The following is an 11,288-nucleotide window of genomic DNA, read 5'->3' as shown; positions in this document are numbered from 1 at the left end:
TGAAAACATGTGCTACAGTAGTTTATAAATCACTATATCACTAGATTTCTAGATTTTGCAGCTTTAGTTGTAGATGACCTAAGAGCTTTTCACTAGATTTCTAGATTTTACGGTTTTCGTTGGAGATGGCCTAAGCTTTTTTCAGTCACCACTGCCGTCCGGTTTACTGGCTCACGGGTTATCAACGCTGCTGGCTGCTGTTGCCGTTGCTTCGTTCAGACTTCAGACTATCCTGAACCTGCTACCTATTTTTGAAAATAAAAAGGATTAATAACTTGGAAACTATGTTTGTGTCTACCTGACATTAATGGATTAAGGGGTGTATGGACAATGCTCTAGATCCACAATTCACAATGGATATGTGCGAAATTCTACCAAATGGAGCGACTCTACGATTTCGTGGAATAGCTCATCTATGAATCATCCCGCTCCCTCGTGCAAATTTGTGCCGTAATCAAAATATTGCTCCCAGTATAAATCCGCACTGGCAAAAACCAACCCGCCCACCAAATTAAGAAGAGATTATTTATTTTTATCATCAGCCCACTGTAAATATGTGAAGCCAGAGGTGCCAAATAGACGACCCGATACGGTATGACACGGATCGATTAAAGCACGACCTATTTATACATGGCTCATTTAGGTCGTTATCTGGTACGGTAGGCTCGATAACTTTTTTCCAGTTAGCAAAAAAATTAATAAAATTATAAAAACTTACTTTTATCCGGATTTAAATACACGACTTCTACTTAGTAATAAGCACAATATCATTCCACCTATGATATTAGATCTAAACAAATTATATAAGATATTACAAAATAAAAACAGTTAAATGAGCCGTACTGTGCCGACTCGTCGTGCCGCTGTCGGAGGATTAGCTCCTGTCGCAGGGATCCCGAGAGACCTCTTTTTAGAGATTCGGCCGGGGGATGATCCTGAATAAGTTCGTCGGAGAAATAAATGGAAGTGGATGTAAATGCAACGTCTGGTGGTGGGGGATGATCGACCTAGTGCAAAGGGAAGTAAATGCACCGGAGTTTAGACAGGTTCGGGCCGCACGGGGACGTAGTACCCTACTCCTGTATGGATACAATAACTGTCCTGAGGGAGATCTCTCGAGGATGTATCTGGTTACAAGAATGTTGTGTCTAACTAAGAGCTTGAGGCTCCTTGTTCTTCGGCTGGAGCTCTGCTCAGGCTTGCTCACAATGTCTCCGTTTGTTGGCTTGGTTCGTTGTGGGGTTCGTCTTCTTCGTGAGTCAACTCGTGCCCAGCCCCCCATTCTCTCCTGTGTGCCGACTCTTTTATGCACTCGCCGGTCGCGACATACCCCGAACGGGAAGGAAGGGGCACAAGTTCCAAGACGCCACGACCGAGAAAGGCGTCATCATTTCCTCTGGGCAAAGTGACTGGGGCGGTTGAAAAACGCGGCGCGCGTCCGGTCACTTGTCATTGTGGACGCCCTGGCAACGGGCGCCGTTGAGAGGGCCCACCGGGCAGCCACAGAGCCACCCGGCGTGCCCGCCCTGTCTTGTTCCTCTGCCACGGCAGGGCGGCAGGCGGAACGCCTTGATCCTGTCAATGTTATCCCGAGACACACCGGATGATACGGGACGGGACCCGTGCAATTAATAGCCCCACGCCCCTCTGTCAAAGCATGACAGGAACTGACGCTGCGGCGGAAGCAGTTGGATATGTCAGGCCACGCGCGCTCATTTAATGCGGCCTTGGACCTCTGACGGGCGGACACCTCATCGGTGGGCCCCTTGGGGGCCTCTCTGGGTCGTCGGGGAACCGAGCACTCTCTCCCGGGAATGCCTATCTTTGTCTTTGGGGTACCGGGTGCTCGGGGGTACTGTTCACCTCCCCGAGCACTCTCTCCCGGGAATGCTTATCCCTGTACGAGCCTTCGGGGAACCGAGAGCCCGGGGGCTGCCACGTGCAGCCCCGAGCACTTTCGCACTGGCCGTCGGGGAACCGTGCGCTTGGGGACTGCTGCGCGTAGTCCCCGAGCACTCTCTCCGGGAACTTAGCCCTTCTGATCATCGGGGGACTAGGGTGCTCGGGGGTGACCGGGCACCTCCCCGAGCACTTTCTTCCCGGTACTTAGACTCTGCGGGTCATCGGGGAACTAGGGTGCTCGGGGACCAGAGACTGTGGCCCCGATCACCTTCTCCCGGAACTTAGACTTTCCTCATCCCGCAAGAGGGACCTCGCGGGATGGTGACACGTGGTGGACGGCTGGCCTGGCCTTGGGACTCAGGGACCCCCGGTTCCTGATACACCGACAGTAGCCCCCGAGTCCATCGGCAGGTGAGGGCACGGAGACTGCGGATGGGTCCTTCGTCGCGGACGAGGACGAGGCTGGCGTGGACGCCACATGGTAGGCTTTCAAGAGGTGGCCCTTTAGACCCGGGCCTCTGGTACTGCCCAGCGGGGAGACAAGCGGACGCGCGTCCACACAACTCCCGAAGGGCATGACAACGGTACGGGCGGCACGCGCGGTTGCCTCGCAGATCGAGGAAAATACGCCTGGCAGCCGCTGACGCTGCACGACTAGCGAGAGATTCGCCCGGCAGTTGCGTCAACCGAGGAAACCGTCCCGCCGAGTGCACCGTTGGAAGGAGACGTTTGAATCCTCTGAGATATAAAAGGGGGAGGGGATCGATCCGCTCCCCTCTTTACGCTATCTTGCGATCTTGCTCTCGTTTCCTTCGTGCTCTGGAGCCCTTAGAACTCCTTTAGGCAATCAGAGCGCTTCTCCTCCTTCCTCTTCACCACTAGACAACCTCCCCTCCCGTCGAGATGCCGAGAGCCGGAGGAAGCTGCCGTGACAGGACTCCAGACAGCGTGCTGCCGGAGTCTCATTTGAAGAATGAAGAGGCGGTGGATAAAATCAGGAAGCTGCTGGTCCCCGAGGGCCAGCAGGGAGCCTCGGTGGTGACGCCGGCGAACTTCCCGCCGGTGACGACCATTCCTGGGCGCATCGTCTTGTTCATGTCTTTCATGGCGGTGGGACTGGTGCCGCCGTTCTCAACGTTCTTCCTCCAAGTCCTCGACACCTACGGCATCCAGTTGGTGCACCTGAGCCCCAACTCCGTCGTAGTGCTGGCGGTGTTCGCGCACCTGTGCGAGATGTTCGTGGGAGTGGCACCTTCGGTGATGCTTCTTCGACATTTCTTCATCCTGCGGCCGGCCGGGAAGAAGAGGGGGTACTCCACGGTGGACGTCGTGGGGTGCTGCAATCTTCGGCTGCGAGACGGCCTGGGGAAGCAGTACATCCCCCAGGTGCTGCGCAGCAAATGGGAGGAGTGGCGGCAGGACTGGTTTTTCGTCGACATCGACCCCCATGATCGTCTTGCCCTATCGGAAGTGGTGGCGGAGACCCAGAAGTCGACGTGGGAGGTGCCGCCGCCGGAGGACGCGAGGTTGTAGCCGGTGCTCGAGCGCATCAGATTCCTACGCGACTCCGGGCTGACCTCGGTAATGGTGGTGACGGACTTCTTGCTCCGCCGCCTAGCGCCCCTGCGGGAGCGGGCCCAGCCGTGCTGGCTCTACACCGGGCCCAAAGATATCACCCGAACCCAAATCGGCGCAAGCTGGGATCTGGGCCCAGCGGAGCTGAAGGGCATGACCCGAGTGGTGACCGGCGTGGAGGACACGAGCCGGGCGGTGCTCCCGTGGCCGGAGATGGCGCTTTGCGCTAACCCCGAGCGCGCGGCGATCTTGGCGAAGTTGCCGGAGTTCAACGCCTAGGGGCTCGTCGACCGGCCGAGGAGCCGGAGCCCCGAGGCCCCCGAGCTCCTTGGGTTGGACGAGGTGGCCAGCGAGGAGGCTACGAGCAGCCCGGTGTGGACCGGTGGCCCGGGCGCTGCGTGCAGCGAGCCGCATGCCAGCGGTAGAGCCGCTGCGGGAAGCAGTTGCCGCACCGGAGAAGAGGGCACCGCCGACAGCGCAGCGGCGGTGGCGCCGGGAGACTGGGGGAAGCGCCCTCGAGTCTACATCCCCGTGCCGGAGTCCCCGTCGTCGCCATCGGCGGCGGCGGCATTCCCGGTCTTGGAGCCGCGTCTCGTGAGGATGGGGCCTGAGTCGGCACCTGGAGACCGCGCGACGGCCCCGCCGAGCCTCCTGCGGAAGAGGAGACGGGAGGATTCCGGGCTGGCACTGCCAGGCCCGGAGTTCAGGCTCCCGGCGGCCAAATGGCAGTACCGGGGAACTACGACCGCGTAAGTTTCATTCTTCGCTCTTTCTTGGGCGCTCTCCACCCGAACTAAGCTTCGGTTTTGACCTTCATCTGTCTCCTGCAGGCCACCCACGGGCGCCGCCGAGGGCGAAGGAACGCCGGCGCTGGCACCAGCGCCCGAGCCAAGCCAGCCAGCGGAGCCGAGGCAGGCGGACGCGGTGATGGCGGCGAGGGGGGGGGGCAGCGGACGCGGCGGCCGAGGGGAGGACGGTGGAAGCGGCGGCCGAGGCGGGGACGCAGCCGTCGCCCGAACCCTCGGTGCCGGTGGAACCTACCCCGGGCGTGCAGAGCCCGGGGCGGATGATGGCGGAAGCAGTGGCCTTGCCGGGGCTGGCGGATGCGGCGACCGAGGCGGGAACGCAGCCGTCGCCCGAGCGCCCGGCGCCGGTCGAACCTACCCCGGGCGTGCCGAGCCCGGGGCGGATGATCATGTGGTGACCCTCGGGGACCCAGAACCCCCCGGAGGCGGATCGCGGGGAAACCAGCGCTCCACCGGCGCCCGGCCTGCCTGCCGACCCCTTCCTGGCCGCGATCGAGGTCGTCCAGGTGGCGGTCGAGCAGCTGGGCGCGGCGGTGGACACGAAGGTGGGGTAGCTTGAAGCGGAGCGCGCCAGGCTGGACTTGGAGAGGGTGCAGCTTGCGAACGCCAGGGAAGAGGCCCACGCGGTGGCTGCGCGAGAGCAGAAGCTTTTGGAGGATACCCGCGCGGAGGTCGCGCGGGAGCGGGAGATTTTGAACACCGCCCGTGCCGAAGCTGCGCGGGAGCAAGAAGACGCCGCCCGCCTGGTGGAGGCGTCGCGGCAGTAGGCTACCGAGGCCCTTGCCAGGGAGGCGCAGGCGCAGGAATGGGAGGAGGCGGTCGCGGGCCGCGAGAAGGCGGCGGAGGACCTCTGGGCTGAGCTAACCCGTCGAGAGGGCGAGGCCGATCGGACACGCGCCAGCCTCCAACGTTGGAAAGACGAGCTCCAGAAAATTGAAGAAGATATCCGATGGTGGGAGGAGGACGTCTCCATCCGGGAGGTCGACAACGAGACCACGGCGGCAGATCTGGGCGCCCGGGAAGACTCGCGGACCCGCCGGGAGGGGGAGGCTGCCGCGGCGGCGGCAGTCGTTGCCACCAGGGAGGAGGAGAACGCTAAACACGAGGCAGAGCTGACTGCCCGTGAGCGGGCTTTGTCCGAACTGGTGGCGCAGACGAAGCAGGCCGCCGTCCCCGCAACCGACGGTGGCTCTTCTGGCGCGGCCGGGGGCCAGGGACTCGAGGAGCCACTGCGGGCCGCGAAGGAGAAGCTCGAGATTGCCTTTGTCTCGCGGGTCAACCTGCAGCAGATGTTGGAGGACGTACTCCGGCGGATGCGACGGGTCGTGAAAAGGGCTGGCCTTGGGCGACTCGTCGCGGACGAGAAGAGCGATGGCCCCGGACGCCAAGTCCTGGGGCTTCAACAAGTCTGCGAGCGCCTTGAGGCGCTGCCCTAGGCCGTCTAGGAGCTTGCCGCCCGGGAAGGGCGCGGATTGGCCCACGCGGTGGCCGAGCACGTCCTGGCCTGCTATCGGAGCAGAGACTCGAACTTCCCGCTGGAGCCAGCACGGGAAGGAGTAGTCGAAGCCGAGGGAGAGGCCGCCCAGGAAGCGGTTCGGTGCACTGCTGCCGAGGTGGCGACCGGCTTCAGGCGGGAAGTGCCGCCGCCGCCAGCCCCCGGGGATGGCCAAGACGACTCCGACGCTGACTCTGCCTCCGATTAGGCTTTTGTAGTAGTTTACTCTTCTTTTATTTTTGTCTTGGCTAGATGTAAATATGGGAGTGATCCCTTAGAAATGCTTGTATTCCCCTTGTGAATATAATGGAAGCTTTTCTTTGGGCTCGCAACTCCGGTGTTCTTGAGTACTTAGCATTTCTTCTGATGTTTTGCCTTGAAGCCCCGGGGAGTACTCAGTCGGACCGTTCCCGACCTTTCCGTCCCAGAAAACGAAGTCGTCCCGATCGTCTTTCTTGGCGCGTTCAGCCTCCGAGCCCTCGCGAGTCCGCATCGACTAAGTCAAGAGACAAAGACACGAACTTCCTAGCTCGAGAGATGGATCCATCCAACACGGAACACACCATGACCGGTGAACACTTTTTCACCTTGCGACCACTCAGTCAGCAGACCGGAGACACGCACGGGCGGGAATGCGACCACGAGTCCCCATGGTTCGGTGGTGCCCGGGCTTAAGACGGACCGAACCGAGCACCGACAGCCCGCCCCTGAGGCCTAGGCTCCGGACTACTCGAGTGGCTCGAGCGATAGGATTACCCAGGGCACCCAGGGACTCGGTAGTGCTCGGGGCCCTTAAAAGCGGACCGAACACCACGACCACCACGAAGGACTTCGGTCGGACATTACCGCACGTACGGTACACCTTTCTACAGACCGTTATGTCGTTCTAGGAAAAAGTAGACACACGGTAGGGTTTTGTGCGCGAGGAGATCATCTCACCGGGCAGATTAGAATACGAGGGCCCCCGAGGATGACTCGGGAAAAAAATACTATTGAACGTAAATTCATCTGAATTTAATCACTCACCGGACAGCTGTCGGCCTTTCGGCCGGCCGATCCAGGAGGAGCGTGCGCTCCGAGCTCGGGGTGCCCGGGGGCTTGGTTCCTTCAGCCGGGGCGCCCGATCGTCAAGGGGCACACGAGGAGCCCGGGGTCGGGTGATCTCGACCACTCATGCCTAAGCGGTAGGACCACCCGAGGACCCTTGGGGCCGATCAACGACCTGGGCATCGAGGCTCTCGCGGTCGAGCTGCTTTTGCTTTGATTGTCGACCTGTGACTTATGAGAGAATAGGGAATTTCTTTGCTTGGTGCGCTCTGTTAGTGCGGTACTTGTTATAGACTGCTCTCGTTTTCGACCCGAGACCTCTCGAATACCCAGACCAGCGGATAAGAGTGGGCAGAGTCATAACCCAGAGGTCCTATGGTTCGGTGACGCCCGGGTATGACAGACCAGACCGAGCACCGACAGCCCGCCCCTGGGGCCTGAGCTCCGGACTACTCGAGCGGCTCGAGCGATAGGATTACCCAGAGCACCCAGGGACTCGGTAGTGCCCGGAGATCAGCCACGACACCGAACACCACAGCCTACCACATCAGACGTAAGTCAGCGACAGCTGCTCACGCGCATACCGATCGGGATTCTTTTATCAGCGGGGAAAATGAGAGAGCGAACTTTTCTCGCACAACCGAGCACCTCACCAGACAGATTAAACATATGGAATCCAGAAAAATGAAATTGACATACGATTGCATATTAACATTTTCACTGAATTGACAAATTTTACAAGGTTGGATGACTTACCCAGGTAGTGATAGCCCCCGGTCAACTTGGGCGGGGGTGAAGCCCCCGGCTTGGTTGACCTGAGCCGCGAGCATGGCCGTCTACGGGTAGAACTTGCGCAGGTTCTCGATGTTCCACGGGTTGGGAAGCGGCTGCCCATCTTCTGCTGCCAACCTGAAAGAACCTTCTCGCGGGACCCCGATCACGGTGAAGGGACCCTCCCACATAGGGGACAGCTTATTCTTTCCTTCGCGCGACTGGATGCGTCGGAGAACTAGGTCCCCCACCTCAAAGGACCGTGCCCGGACGTGGCACTGGTGGTAGCGCCGCAAACTTTGCTGGTACCAAGCCGCCCAGACGGCGGCACGCTGCCGACGCTCCTCCAGGTAGTCAATGTCGTCGCGCCTCTGCTGCTCTTGCTCACCCTCAGAGTATGCATGCACCCGAGGGGAGCCTAGAGTGAGCTCGGAGGGGAGGACCGCCTCAGCGCCGTAGACGAGGAAGAATGGAGTCTCCCCGGTGGCGCGGCTTGGCGTGGTCCGATTAGCCCATAGCACGACGGGCAGCTCGTCCACCCACCCCTTCCCGTGCTTTGCGAGCACGTCATAGGTCCGGGTTTTGAGGCCCTTCAGTATCTCCGCGTTGGCGCGCTCAACTTGCCTGTTACTCCGAGGATGAGCGACGGAGGCAAAGCAGAGCTTGATGCCGAGGTCTTCGCAGTAGTCCCCGAATAGGGCACTCGTGAACTGGGTGCCATTGTCGGTGATGATCCGGTTCGGGACGCCAAAGCGACTGGTGATGCCGCGGATAAACTGGAGCGCCGTGTTCTTGGTCACCTTGATGACTGGGACCGCCTCCGGCCACTTGGTGAACTTGTCGATGGCGACGTAGATGTGCTCATAGCCCCCGATTGCTCGGGGGAATGGACCCAGAATGTCCAACCCCCAGACCGCGAAAGGCCATGACAGGGGGATGGTGTGAAGAGCCTGAGCTGGCTGGTGAATCTACTTTGCGCGGAACTGGCACGCCCTGCAGCGCCAAACCAGCTCGGAAGCATCCTGGAGAGCTGTAGGCCAGTAGAAACCTTGCCGGAAGGCCTTCCCGACCACCGTGCGGAACGATGAATGGCCACCGCACTCGCCCTCGTGGATCTCAGCGAGAAGCTCGCCGCCTTCTTCCCGGGAGATGCATTTCAGGAGGACGCCTCCTGCGCTACGCCGGTAGAGATCCCCATCTACTATGGCATAGCGTTTGGACTGCCGAGCAACTCTTTCGGCAGACGCCTCATCCCCGGGAAGAGACTTTTCCTTCAAGTACCATCGGATGTCGGACATCCATGAGGTATCTTGAGAACATTCAGTAAGTGCAGCACACTCGTCGGACGGTGGCACCCTGACGGGGCTTCCCACTGAGGGCACCGCGGGGGTCCCCTGAATTGAGTTCGAGGTTTCCCCTTCGTCCTGTTCGGCAGGTAGGACGGAAGGCCGTATGAGTCTTTCTTCAAAGACTCCGGCAGGGATGCGCGCACGGGAGGAGGCCAGGCGGGAGAGCTCGTCGGCCAGAGCGTTATCGCGGCGAGGGATGTACCGCAACTCAACGCCATCGAAGCGCCTCTGCAGCTTCCTGACTGCTACCACGTATGCCGCCATTTGAGAATCCGTGCACTGGTACTCTTTGGATACCTGGTTGACCACTAGCTGGGAGTCTCCCTTGACCAGGAGGCGATGAATCCCGAGCCCCACCGCAGCTCGGAGGCCGGCGATGAGACCTTCATATTCCGCCATGTTTTGGATGTGCGGAACTGCAGCTGCACAACGTACCGGAGTTCTTCACCCATTGGGGATACGCAGAAATCTCTTTTGGGATGACCTCGGGGACGGGTGTCCACTCTTCCACGAAGTCAGAGAGCGCCTGTCTTTTGATCGCCTGGCGACTGACAAAGTGCAGGTCGAACTCCGCCAGCTCCACCGCCCACTTGAAAACTCGCTCGGTGCCTTCTCGGTTCCGGAGGATGGGTCCCAGCGGATACGTGGTAACCACCGAGACCTTGTGCGCTTGAAAGTAATGGCGCAGCTTTCGGGAAGCGATGAGCACGGCGTAGAGCAGCTTCTGAGCCTGGGGATACCTTGTTTTGGCTTCCCTGAGTACTTCACTGACGAAGTACACCGGTTGCTGTACCTGGCGGGCCCGGACGGCGGCTTCACCCGAGGGGCTGTTACAGCCCCCAGGCTCGGCGGCGTGGTCGGGGCTGGCCGGGTGCTCAGGCTTGACTCCATGGTCGGGAGGAGCAGAGTGCTCGGACTCGACCCCCTGCTCGGGGGGAGCCAAGTGCTCGGGCTCAACCCCTTGCTCGGGGGGAGCCAAGTGCTCGGGTGAGTGCTCGGGGGCCGCCGGGAGCTGGGACCCAGCACCTGGCCCCGCGCACTCGTCGCGCTCCACCACCAGCACCATGCTCACGACCTGAGGAGTGGCCAAAACGTATAGCAGTAAGGGCTCGCCTTCGGAGGGAGCCACCAGCACGGGTGGTGAGGTGAGGTACTTCTTCAGATCGCGGAAGGCCTGCTCGGCCTCCGGCGTCCAGTCGAAACGACCGGTCTTCTTCAGAAGCTTGAAGAGGGGGAGCCCTCGCTCCCCGAGCTTGGAGATGAAGCGCCCGAGGGCCGCCATGCAGCCGGCGAGACGCTGGACCTCTTTGAGTCGAGCCGGGGGTCGCATCTGCTTGATGGCCCGGATCTTCTCTGGATTGGCCTCGATTCCTTGGCCGGAAACCAAGAAACCGAGGAGCTTGCCCGCCGGCACCCCGAAGACACACTTCTCGGGGTTGAGCTTGAGGCGGGTGGTGCGGAGACTGTTGAAGGTCTCGGCAAGGTCCTCGAGCAAGGTGGCGCGGTCTCGGGACTTGACCACGAGATCGTCGATGTAGGCCTCGACGTTGCGGCCAACCTGCGAATCAAGGGTAATGTGAATGGCGTGCTGGAAAGAAGACCCAACATTGCGCAAACCAAAAGGCATTGAAATATAACAATAAGTCCCCACTGAGGTGGTAAAGGCAGTTTTTTCTTCATCCTCTACGGCCATGCGGATCTGGTGATACCCAAAGTTTGCATCTAAAAAACATAAAAGATCGCATCCCGCGGTTGCATCTACAATTTGATCAATGCGGGGTAAGGGAAAAGGATCTTTAGGGCAAGCCTTATTTAGGTCGGTGTAGTCCACACACATGCAGAGCTTGCCGTTGGCCTTCGGGACGATGACTGGATTTGCCAGCCAGTCGGGGTGGAGGACCTCTCGGATAAATCCGGCGTTGGGGAGCTTGCTGACCTGCTCCCGGATGAACTCCTGGCGCTCAGGCGCCTGCCGCCGGACCTTTTGCTTCACCGGGCGGGTGTCCAGGCGCACCGCCAAGTGATGCTCGATCACCTCCCTAGGGATCCCGGGCATGTCGGATGGTTGCCATGCAAACACGTCTGCGTTAGCCCGGAGGAAGGTGACGAGCGCGCTTTCCTATTTGCTGCCCAGGTCACCGCCGATCCAGACGACCTGGGTAGCGCCTTCGCCCACCACGACCTCTTTCGTGGGAACAGAGGCGTCGGCGGCGAGTCGGGGTTTGGATGAAGAGGGTCCCGGGCCCCCTGGGCAGCCTTCGACCTCGGCCTGAGCTGAGACCAAAGCCATGTACGACTGCTCGGCGCAGGAAACGGCGTCATCGGAATCGGCAGTCACGGAGA

The sequence above is a fragment of the Phragmites australis genome, chromosome 21 (genome assembly GCF_958298935.1).
Source record: "Phragmites australis chromosome 21, lpPhrAust1.1, whole genome shotgun sequence".
In the NCBI taxonomy this organism is placed as follows: domain Eukaryota; kingdom Viridiplantae; phylum Streptophyta; class Magnoliopsida; order Poales; family Poaceae; genus Phragmites; species Phragmites australis.
Note: the sequence above shows the minus strand (reverse complement) of the source record.